Source organism: Notolabrus celidotus, chromosome 3, assembly GCF_009762535.1.
Source record: "Notolabrus celidotus isolate fNotCel1 chromosome 3, fNotCel1.pri, whole genome shotgun sequence".
Lineage (NCBI taxonomy): Eukaryota > Metazoa > Chordata > Actinopteri > Labriformes > Labridae > Notolabrus > Notolabrus celidotus.
The window spans coordinates 17,277,277-17,290,167 of NC_048274.1; the positions used below are offsets into that span (position 1 = coordinate 17,277,277).

Consider the following 12,891-nt stretch of genomic DNA (forward strand, 5'->3'; position numbering starts at 1 on the left):
CTAGATTCATGAGAAAAGAGCTGTAATTGCTCTTTTACTTTTTTTGCTGTTTTGGATAAAGCAAACTTCTGCAGGATTATTTTCTTAGACTATACGAGTTCGCCTGGCAGTGTTTACCTAATGGATCCTGTCCTGCAATCCAGGCAACAGCAGCAGAGCGGGCAAGTTCATTGATAAGTTGTTGATCACTACAAACTAACTTTAACAACAAGCTGTAGTACAATATTAGAAGTTGTGACTTTTGCCTTCTTCATTGTTGAAGTTGGTGGAGAGTATCAGGATATCTACAGGCTGAAATGTGATGAAAATGTCATATCCAATTATCCATGCTTAGCTCTTGTTGAGCTTGAACTTTACTTGTCGTTCTAAATTGAGAGCAGTGTGCTATAGTAGGCATTTGTGTTAATTGGCTGGCTGTGTATGATCAGTATATTACAACTTTAGCCATCCGTTAACAAGACAGGAAGCAATGCAGGGAGTATATTATGATACGCTCTGATCCAGATTCAATTAGTGCTTTGTTTCTATGTGTCTCCATAACACAGGCGGTGTACTGTATAGCTTTGAAGTCCAGTCCTGTGAGTCCCCGTCTGTCAATCACATCCTTGATACAGTTCTCTGGACTACAGAAGAAGTTATACCTCACCTTACACTGTAAGTGCCGGAGGAAAGGTTTGTAGCACTCAAAACAGTCCTGCTATATTCAGCCAACAGCTACCCATAACCTAACACAAGTGTGATGTTGAGTTCAGGTGGACCCAAGAGCAAGACTCAGGCAGACTGTAAGTGGTAAAGGGGATTTTAATACAAAACCGAGTGAACTTGACAGGGATCCTGAAAACAGAGTTCTTTCAGACGTTGGTGAGTTGCATAGTTGGTGGTGGAATTGCTGAGAGCAGTGTGGAGACGAGCAAAGCAGGATGAGCAAAATCACAAGACAGTTGAAACTTCTATGAAAGCTTCCACACAGGAGAAAGCCAGGACACTGCTGAGAAGCTGGCACAAACTGGCAGCTTGCAGGACCCAGAGCAGGAGCTTAAGAGCAGCCACTGATTGCCACAGATGAGAAACAGCTGCACGTCATTAGAGGGGACACTTCCACACTCCACACCTCCACACCTCCACCAGCCTCTGCAACCCAGAAACAAAACACAGATCTTACCCACAGAAAACCCCCAAAATCCTGAAAAGAATACCAACAAAGGAAACTCTGGAAACAACACTCATATAAACACAAGAGTCTAAACCACAACAACAAACACACGTATTTGTTGTCAAAAGTCCTTAAAGGCTGTAACATTAATGAGTTCCCCGCTCACACAGATCACTCTCTCAGAGCGGTTGAACTGATCAGGAATCAGATAAACACTGCAGCACTTCAGTGCACCTTCTATCTGAATTTAATGGTTTGAGAAACACAACTGTTCCTCAGAGCCCCAGTGAGGCGTTCTTAGCTATGAAACTGACTGAAATACTGAAATAATGTGATGAAAAAGGGATGCCTTTTTATGACCTATGAAAGCAAGCAAGATCACAAGCAATTAAGATCAAACTGTGGTTATACATTGTAATTTGTAATGCCTGAAAGCATCGCGTGGGGATACGTTTCAGAGGTGATGACTGACTGCACACTGAAAAAAACTGCCTTTTATTTTAACTTTTTAGAAACATTCATAGAGAGTAATATGTTTAATTATTATAAAAGCAGGAAACACGTTTTACACGTGTGAGGATTTAGCCAGTGTTTTTCCCGAAGTATCAAAATGCCTCTAAAATGCTGATATGCGCTGAATTATCAATTTTTTTTCAATGTTGGGTGTATACATAGCATATTCATAACTTATGCCCAACTATAGTCCACTTGTTGACCAAGAAGGCACGTCAGCACCTCTACTTTCTCCGCAAACTGAGAAAAGCCAGAGCCCCTGCCCCCATCATGCGCACCTTCTACAGAGGCACCATCTAGAGCATTCTCACCAGCAACATCATTATGTGGTACAGGGCCTGCACTGGGTCCTGCCGAATGACTCTCCAGCGCATTGTGAGAACAGCTGAGAAGATTGTTGGTGCCTCTCTCACCTCCCTCCATGACATTTACTCTTCCCGCCTCACCCGAAAAGCCCTGCACATAGCAGGCAACCCCTCCCACCCGTCTCACAGAACTCTTCAGCCTGTTGCCATCAGGAAGGAGATTACGCAGTCTCCGGGCCAGAACCAGCAGACTGAGGGACAGTTTTATCCACCAGGCAGTCAGCATGTTGAACTCTCTCCCTGATTTGCCCCCTCTCCCTATAGTGACCTCTTCACAGACTTAACCCGGTCACTGACACCCCCCCAAATCAACACTGAGGGTCTGAGAGAGAAACGCAATATCAAATCCTCAGTATGTCTAGTGCATACTGCAGTTTATTTGACAATAAAGAAGACTCTGAACTTTGAACTTTGAACTTGCAAAACGCGCAGCAGCATATTACCGCCGACGAAGTGTATAAAAAAGCTGCCGCTAGTTAAGGACAATGTATTAGATGCACTCGCATTGGTGATTGAAAAACCTGTGTGTTATTAAAAACTCTGCAGTCTCTCTTTGTAAGAACATGATGAGCTGTGGAGAGTGTCAGAGGAGTGAAACCAGCAGGAACACAGCCTCTGGTCTTTACAAGAAGTTACACTTATTGACTGCAGTGCTTTCAAAAACGGAACATTTTAAACTTCTTTTAATTCAACAGCAGCTTTATCGTTGAACACCACCAGACTCTGACATGCTGGCTTCAGCTTCTGTTTCAGAGACTCTGCTATTTGACACTGAGGGCCCCATCTACTAAAGGTTGTAAAATGTAAACATTTAGCACATGCAATGTGATCTATCAAACCTGAAGCAGATAGCGCGCGCTGTATTTGCTTCTATATTTAGCACGTTTGAAAGGCAGGTGCAAACTGGCACAGCATTACGCACACTTGGCTGCGGTCACTGTAAAGCTCATCATAACATCGCTTTACAACATGCCCGCAAAAGCTGGGCTTACAAGCATTACTAAATGTTTTAGTCAATCAAACCAAGAGAACTAAATAATAATAATAAAACAACACAAATTCAAAGCAGTTCAGCACCACGGATAGCGACCGAATCATTCTGACATCCACTTTAACTTTTTCAACTAATGAGAGCACAGCAGGTCACTATCAACAGCTATAAAGTTTATTAAAATTGGCACAGCGGCCCACATGTTCACATACAAACAAAAAAATCAATATGAAGTACTCGGCCTACTCACCACTGTAATCCTCGTAAAATAGGGCGGTCCGCATCACTTTTGCACTCGTTATCATTTGTGCACGCAGTCTTAGTAGATCACCCGCAACACGCCCAGAAATAGCACGTGCAAAATTATTATTTGCACACGCAAATTAGCGCTCGTTATTTAGGATCTTAGTAGATCAGGCCCTGAGTGAGGGCTCCAAGGCTTCTCACACTCACACACACAGACACACAGCTCTACGTGTGTGAACGTGTCAACCATCGCATAATTTACCTACAACTTATGGCAGGCGCATGCTGGGCGTGTGATCCATACGCTGCATACTTACTCACCGTACTACAACGTATACCAGCGTGCTTCAGCGCGCTCTTAACTTGTACAAAACGTACCTATAACTTATGCGACGTACGCCAGCGTACTAGTCAAATTTTTTATACGCTGGCATACGCTGGCTAAATCGTCAAGGTGTGACAGGGCCATAACATCAGTTTATCTTATCTGATTTTACCTTTATTTCACAAGGAAGTCTAATTGAGATCAATTTTCGAAGAGAGACCTTGCTGAGGTAGCAACCATATAGAGTCACAAACACATTTAAAAAAGACACAACACAACAGAATAAAACACAGTAAAAAAAACATGCCTCTGGGATTTCAGTTGTTACAATATACTTAAATTTCTTGAGTGATATTAATTGGTGCTAATTTGATCTCTATTGACGATTACTTCATGCCCAAGCTGCATGGAAAAGGCAGCTTTCCCCAGGTTGGTTGAAACTCAGGTTACAGTGAAGAGCAACAAATTAGAGGAACACAACTGCAACCTGGTGTTATTTTATTATAGCTTTAGCTGCAGCCCTCACATACAAAGTGAAGGCAAGGGGCACTTGATCAGTGGTGGTTAGCTGGTGTTCCCCATGAACAGAGGCTGAAGTCCTCCAGGCGGTGGCCCAAGTTCAACTCCAATCTATGGCCTATTGCTGCATGTCATCCCCCACGGTCTCTGTCGGATTCTTGCTCTATCCACTGTCCTGACCTCTCAGTAGAGATGTGAAAGACCCAAAATAAACTTGGAAACAAGAAAAGTGAGGACAGCCCGTGGAAGAGAAGACAGTGAACAGCTAGAACTCCTTACTTCTATTCTAGTGAAGAGCATCAAATATGTATCTTGAGTGGATGCATTTACACCGTATTCTAATAAACTGGCTAAATTTCACAAACTACACATGGATATGGGCGATTGGATTGCGTCTTCTATGCAAATGAAACTCACAGACTCCATGGTAAACATTTGGTAATATTGTTCAGCAATCTTGTTCATAATGAAAACTTCCCCTGGCTCTGTGCATGCACAAGTGCAATTCGAGGCTTTCATGTTTGTCCCTCTGAGCAGACTTTTGATTAAAAATCTTCAAGACAATAATTTGAATCAATCTCAATAATCCCAATTGTTTATGAATTATCTTCTCATATTTGTGTTTGAAGAGAGCTTTTGTTATTTAAGGAGTAAAACTGGAAAATTGATTTTTCTGTCTGAGGGGCGGTCTGAAATGCTAAGAAATATTGATATTCATAGCTATTTTGGACTGGATAAATAAATGAGTCATGTTGTATTGTGGTTTGCCTTTATTTATTACCAAAAACACATAATGAAGTTTCTTTAACAACACGCCTTTGAACTTTGAAAATGAGCCCTGCAGAGGTATGGGTGAAAAGTGCAGAAATATTAAGAATAATTTAATTAAAAACAATAATAACGATCAAAGACAGTAACATTGTGTTGTGGATGAGTATTTTCAGATGCATCATTAACATTATTTTAACAGTAAAGGCACACAGTTCAGGGAGGGCACACTGACTAATGTTTGACTTGTCAGCGTGGGCAGCGAGCATTTTTTCACTTATGGAGCGCCGCCTGCAAGCTAGTTCAGGCAGACAACTCGAGCCGCGCTCATCATACTGACACGTCACCACCTCTCCATCAGCTGATCTCAACATCCTCATTCGGCAGTCTATTTAAACGGCAAGCCTCCTGTCTCTGCCTCTGCTTGCAGTGCTCCTGCTGTTCTGCTCAGTGCTGTGTGAAGTTTGTCCCCACCTCCTCCCCGGCTTCCACCTGTGGGCTCCGGGGGGGTTAGTCCTCTCTCATTGCTCCTAATGTCTGCATTTAAATAATCTACGAGGAGTAATGAAATTCGGAGCCCACACGCCAAACACAATACTGTATGCTGCAATAAACTTATTAAGTAAACGTGAGTTGTCTGACTGAATTGTAGTTCAGTTGTTAGTTTAATTTCTCATAGTTTAATTTTATTTTCAAAGTATAAATAATATTTTATGTGAATCCGTTTTAATATTACAAAATGAGGAACATCAAGAGGCTTTACAATATATCTGAATGAAAGACATCAAGCTTAAAAACAGCATGTTTTTAATCCTCTCTTTTTGGGTTCAGGCTGAAGTTGAGCTCCAGATGCAGAGAACTAAAACTGGTATACTGACTGCAGATATTGAACATGTTGTTTCCAAACCCGAATTAACTTAACCAACTAATTGCATGGCCTCATATAACCCCCACCTCAGTCACAGAGCAGCCAAGCTATTTTCATACTGCTTTTAGCCAAAGCTTGGCAAGGTGCTAAAGCTGGCCTGGCTTTTGTTGCAAAAAAACATTGTGCCTTACAACAAGCATCCTGTGCCATAGTTTTAAAGGGGAAAGCTTTGTTCCTTCAATTTATGTTCATGTTAGTTTTATTAAGAATTTTTACGTAGACTAAGTCCTGGATCTGTCTCATGGCGTGAAAGCTCTGAATAGTGTGACGGTGCTAAGCTAATGTGTCCACAACTACTTGTTAGAGCTAACTTGGCAGTGTGTTTGCAGTTGTTTGGCTCAGCGTGTGTCATCTGATAAATCTGCTGCCTCTCTGGCACTGAGGAATGTTGGCCCCCATCCTGGTTTTATCATGAGGAAGCAGCCCCGACAGGAAGTCTGACACCAAAAAATCTGTACTGAGGAGAAGGTGAAACAGCTTTTCCATAATTAGAATTAATGTGTGGAAGTGAAGTAAGGAAATGAACCATCGCAACAGCCATCAGTTCTTATTATGCATCACTTATCCAGTTTGTGTTTTTGTACAGGTCAGGGACTGATGTGCCTTTTAAAACTCAGACAGCGAGGATGAGTCTTACTTGTCTGAAACACTGCAATGATGTAGACTTAATTAGAGGAGCTGCGTGTTGCAGACAGATTAGTCGAGATGCCCAAGGAGAAAAAGACGGTGGCAGAATGAGATATCAAACATGTGAGTCATCCTTGAAGAGAAGAGAAGCATATCACATTCAAGAAATTGTTTCAGCATTCCTCAGATCTATTTTTCATCTCTGTTAAGTGAATCAGAAACTTTATTGGTCAAGTATGTGACATGAAAGGAATTTGACTCGTTTTTCTCTTTGCTCACACAAGTAAATATACACTGATCAGCTGAAATATTATGACCATCTGCCCACTATTTTGTAGAATCGCCTCTCATCAGTTCAAGGCCAAAACAGCTCTGACCTGATGAGTCATAGACTCCACAAGACCTCTGAAGGTGTGCTGTGATATCTGGCACCAGGACTTTAGCAGCAGATCCTTTAACTCTGCAAGTTGTGAGTTGAGGCTTCGATGGATTGTGGTTGTTGTGCACATCCCAAAGATGCTCGATTGGACTGAGATCTGGGGGATTTGACCAAGTCAGCACCGTCTTATTTCACAGGGCCATCTTCTGCTGCTGCTCTGTGGTCCAGCTCACTGAGGAGAGACAAGTTAATGAATGAAATGTATCAACCGATACTGTAATTATATAAGTTGATAGAAGATCTTTGACGTAAGGACTAAATGTGGAGATTATGATTTAAGGTTGTCTGATCTGAGCAGCCAAAGGAAATCCTGATGATTTGCTAGGACCAGATGAATGATGGATATGGACTGATGATTGGACCAGGTGGAGATGGGGGGGTAGAGAGGTGCGCACAAATCAGCAGGAAGAAGGAACTAGCTGCAGGAGGAGAATCTTAAAACGAAAGCTGGGCTGACAATGAGGGTGTGTTGCTTTGCTATTGGATGAGAGACTACAAGTGCTACAACTGATTAACCAATGACAGTCCTGCAGACTTCAGCTGGAAAAGGGTGAGAGAGGGAGAGAGGGAGGAGAGAGTTAGGCAACTACTGTGAATGCATAGGTAATTTTCCTGACTGAACTTTTGCAGGAGCTACATTTCTGATGCTCACATGCTCACTGTAGGCATTCTTGGTGGTGGTCAACGGCCAGCTTGGACGACCTGACTGGTCTGCTGCTATGCACTCAACATACTGATGCACTGCATTTTCTGACACCTCTCAATCAGAACCAATATTAACTTTAGCACTTTAGTTTCCCTTCTTGGACCACTTTTGGTAGGCACTGATCACTAAAGACCAGGAACACCCACATGAGGTGCAGTTTTGGAGATGCTCTGAACCATTTGTCCCCCAAAACATCAATTTTGAGGACAAACTGTTCACATGGAATAAAAACACAGATTTTTTGCACATTAAACTACCGTCACATAAAGACCGTAAGAGAATGAGGTGATGTGCAGCAGCAATGAATGCAAGGTAATCTTTAATACATATAAAAACACAGCTTGTGTACTGGTTTATCTATTAGAGTATGGAGATGGGTATAATTATGATAATTGAGTGTTGTGTACAGTTTGCATGGCTTTGTATTGAGGTAGTAATTATATATTTAAAGAGGGATAACAGTGAGAATAAGTTGCATAAAAAAAAACTGTTACAGTTGGTGCTGTGTTGTGTGATTGGGTTATTGGACACGAGAAACAGATAGACAGGCAGATAGACAGAAAAATATCAGACTCATCCGAACATCTTTTTCAGCCCTGAAACTTCCTTCAGCTTGTCCCGGGGACATCAGGTCTACCAGGTGCTGGTTCTGGATCTGCCCTGAGGGTCTCTTCCCCGATGGTCTGGCCTGGAACACCTACAAAGGGATGTGGCCAGGGGCCTTGTTTTAACCTCCTGTCTGAACTATCTCAACAGGATCTTCACAATGCAGTGATGCAGCACTTCACTACCCCTAAAACAACTTCACAATACATAATAACAATAACACATTTATTTGATATAGCGCTTTTCAAAACACTTTACAAATCATAAGAGCACTCATTAAAAGACACATTAAAGAAACAAAAAAAAACAGTGCTTTCAAAAACATCAACAGTTAAAAGCACTTCTGAAAAGATGAGTTTTTAGATTGAAAGTGGGAAGGTCAGTGCAGTCTCAAATGTGTTTGGGGAGAGACTTCCAGAGGGAAGGGGCAGCAAAGGTGTACGCTCTGTCTCCCTAGGTTTTGTGCTTGGTCCTACAGGGTGGTTAGGGAGGCCTTTTTTAATCTTCTCTCTTTATTGGTTTTAACATTATTTCCTATTTTATTGTCTCATTGTTTTTAAATCAGTCATACTATTGTATTCTTATGCTGTTTTATGTTTTTTTTTATGTTAACTCGTGTTGTTTTGAAATGTGCTTTATGAATACATTTGGATTTGGATTTGGATTGCCTTGAAGTATGCACCAAAGGAAATGTAATTTTGTTGACTGACAAAGCACAAAGCGCTCTTTTCTATACTTTGGCTTATTTATATTCCAATTCGACATGCAAACATTTTCAGGGGTAGACATAAAATTGTCTGATGTTTGAACATTGGAACAGTCACAATTATTATGCCAGAACGATGCTACAGTGGTCAGCTGTACTCGGAGCTCCAGCAGCTTGTATCCCACGCTCTCACATGTGATGCCAGCTGATTATGTACACACAACAGGGAGCCATCTTTAGGTGGTCAAATGAGTCGTGTTTCACAGAGACGTAATGTTAGATAGATCAAGACGGTGTTCAGGTACCTGGAAATGAGCTCCATCCTGTTATCTTCTAGATAACAGAGCTGCTCACTCTGTGGCAGCTGAGCGGAAACAAATGCAATCTGTATGGAAATGCACGCTGCTTAGTCACATCTCTGTCTGTCAGTAATAGTGTGGCGTATCCATGTTGAAGAAAGTGATGGCATTTCATTAGTGCAACTTGGAGGCATTCATGTGTTAAACTTCTGGAGCGTTCAGATTTAAAATGCGGTTGTTTCCGCTTGGATGTTGTAGCTCAGACATGCTAATCAGAGATCCTCTTTTTTTCTTAAAATAGACTCATGAGAGTGACGGTGAACAAAATATACTGCATGTGGTAACTCTTCGGCAAAATAGAGATCCATGTAAAGCCCCATCCAGGCTGGATTTGTCTTTGAAGGAGAGTTGGACTGATTTAAACATTACCTGGATTATATTGTTGGTCAGTTCATGTCAGTAAGGCCTGTGTTTGTCATCTCTCCTTCAGTAGTAATTACAATCAAAATTACATTCCATGTTTTTCAGGGACCTGGCTGATTTGCATGTACTTTGAATCCCATTTGGAGTGCTATCCTTTTTTTCTTATAAGATTTCTTGAGAGCTGCTTTTAACTCTTTCATCAGCATATCAAGGATTCAGCTTCCAAATAAAAGAGTCAGAAATGTTATTGATGACCTACGATGACAGCTTTCTTTCATCAGCGCTCTGATGCACATTTATGAACAAACTGGATGCTGAAAAAAAATCACGTTAAAAACCATAAGACCCCATAGAAGGTATTTGGAGACCTACAAATACCTGGGGGTTCACCTCAACAATAAACTGGACTGTTCACACAACACCAACATCCTGTACAAAAAGGGCCAAAGTCGTCTGCACCTGCTGAGAAGACTGAGGTCCTTCGGAGTGTGCAGGACTCTGTTACGGACATTTTATGACACTGTGGTACTGCTGCTTTCTTCTATGCAGTGGTCTGCTGGGGAGCAGGGAGCACAGACAGGGACAGGAAAAGACTTAACAGACTGGTCAGGAGGGCCAGTTCTGTCCTGGGCTGTCCTCTGGACTCCATAGAGGAGGTGGCTGAGAGGAGGATGTTAGCCAAGCTCCAAGCTGACATCCATCATGGACAATCCCTCTCACCCCCTGCATGAGACTGTGGGGTCCCTGAGCAGCTCCTTCAGCAGCAGACTGAGACTCCCACCCTGCAGGACGGAGCGCTACCGCAGGTCCTTCATCCCATCTGCAATCAGACTGTTTAACACCAGCACTGCTGTGTCCCGTTAATCAGCTGTTCTCATCTTTCATTACACTACATGGAAGTTACTATGTGACTTGGCACATTCACAAATAACTACTGTATCCATCTGAATCACGCTGTTCTTCATACTGTGTATGTTTTTAAATAACCTGGTGCAATTTTTATCGTGCAATAACTTACCTATCTATTTATCAGATAGAAGTGTACTTAGTGTGTATATATCTGTAGTAGTTGCCATATTTTATTTTATTTTTACTTTATTTTATTTTATTCTATTTTATTCTATTTTATCTTATTTTATTTTATTTTACCCTTGTCATTGCTATTATTACTGTTATTATATTTTTTAACTATGTTAGTACATTGTTGTATTCCCCTGTCCCGTGTTGTAAGCTGCTGTAACAAAAGAAATTTCCCCCGTTGGGGGACAAATAAAGTATATCTCATCTTATCTTATCTTATCTTATTAAGTAGGTCATTAGTATGTCCGCTGCTGATATGTAGTGGAGTTTTATTTTGGGCAATGCCTTTCTTATCATTATGTATGTCAATTTCGCTGTTTGCAATTCTTACTTAAAATCAAATTACAATAAAAAAATGTCAAATTATGACTAATATTATCCAAAGACACAAAAAGAGCCCTTTTTTATATTCTTAACACAGACCAATCACGTATTCACCATGAGCAAAGCACCTGGAAACCTCTGGCAACAGTGGCAAGGGAAACTTCCCTTTAACTGGCAGAAATCTTGAGCTGGACTCATTGATGAACATCCATCTACCTGTGACTGGACAGATGGACAAAGTGGGACAGAGGGACAAGCAGAAGTAGAAGAATGGATTTAGACAAATAAACAGCAGCAACAACAACAGGTAATACAGGAGGCACAACGCCAATACGTTCACAGACAAACCTTTTATCCAGGTCAATCCATAAATGTTTATATTTGACAGGCATAATGAAAATAATGATATCCTCTGGACCTGTCAGTTATAGTGAATGATATCAGACTTAACTTAAAGGATTGAACCTTCTATGGAGACTCTTTGTCTCTGGAAACTCCACCATATCTTCTTATGTCCTTTGACATTACTGAGTAGAAGTGTTGTTTTTTTATTGCCCACCTTTCTCTGTGAGGTAGATCTATTTGAAATGACTACTCACTGTTAGTTTTTCCTCCTCACCCTTGTTACCTATCAACTCCACCCTCTTGAACTCTTGGCCTTGTAGAGTGTCTTTAATGTCTGATCCCTTGTTTGAATTCAACTAGAAGAAACATTTAAGCCACCAAATATTTCCGACATATTCTTCCACTTGTAATTACTTCCTATTCCCAGTCAGCAGGTTTTATTCACAGTTAATCCAGTGTGACATGAATGCAGCATAAATGTTTGTTAATGGTTTTCTGCGTGCCACACTGATGAAGTACAAACTGTCGTGTTTTTTTCATCCCCCTCAGCCGCTTTGAGAGCTCTCTTCATGCTTGTCATGATTATGAGTGCTGGATTCTGTTGGCCTTGTCATACATTGACTCATGTCTTCTCTTTTTTTATGACTCTGGCTTTGAAATGTGGCATTACCTGCACATATTTGTGATTTCCATTTTTCATTTCAAACTGTCTGAATAGATTTATTTTGCTTTCTATTTTTGCTTTTAAAAGGAAATCTCAGCATGCGAATCAGCCTCTCTCCATTTGTTTACAGACACACTATGTTCAGACAAACAAGAAATCTCCCTGATGAACAACTCACTCCTCATTCTGCAAATTATACTTACATCAATTTGTATTCAACCCTAAAAACGTGGCAGATATGAAATTAGTTACATTAGCATACAAAACTCATGACCAACTTTGTCATTACAGGATCTTATAAGAATATATATAAATACGAACATTTCTTATTAAACTCTATCGATTTAAAGCAACTCTTTGAGAATCATTGAAATTTGTGTCCTGATCTAACAACCACCCTCGTCTTTTTTAATCTCTGGAAGTCTCACTGCAAAGTGAAAATCCTCTCCTGCTTGTGCACGTACAAGGTTGTAGGAGTGGATTTATTAGACAAACAAAACAGTAAATCTCGAGAGAAATAAATGCGAAATCGATTTAAATAAATCTTATTATCTGAGAATGCATTCCAGCTCACAGAAAATGCACAGTGTTGGAGGCGATTTAAATCATCCATCAAAGTGCCAGCAGAAATGCAATTTTAGCATAATTTCCCTAATCAGAATGAAGGCACTTATTAACTGTGCTGTCCAAAATATGAAATGACAATCACACAAATTTAATGTCCAAGGTCAGTAAGAAACACAGATGCCTTCTCCTGAATATTTTAAGTTTGGCTCAGAATCTGTATTGTGAAGGAAGCAGCAGTTTTATCACCGGGATGCAGGCTTCCTTTCTGTGTCACAGCAAAGCCTGTAGCTTTAGCCT

The 12,891-nt window shown here is 40.9% G+C and overlaps 1 long non-coding RNA gene across 1 annotated transcript; it reads right to left on the reverse strand.

Moving 5' to 3' along the window:
* Positions 1-781: 781 nt before the first annotated feature.
* LOC117810666 lies at positions 782-2,110 on the reverse strand. Its single transcript, XR_004630821.1, has 2 exons — positions 1,978-2,110; positions 782-1,131 (listed from the first exon to the last, which is right to left on the reverse strand). It is a non-coding gene; the product is annotated as an uncharacterized LOC117810666 (long non-coding RNA).
* Between the last annotated feature and the right edge of the window lie 10,781 nt (positions 2,111-12,891).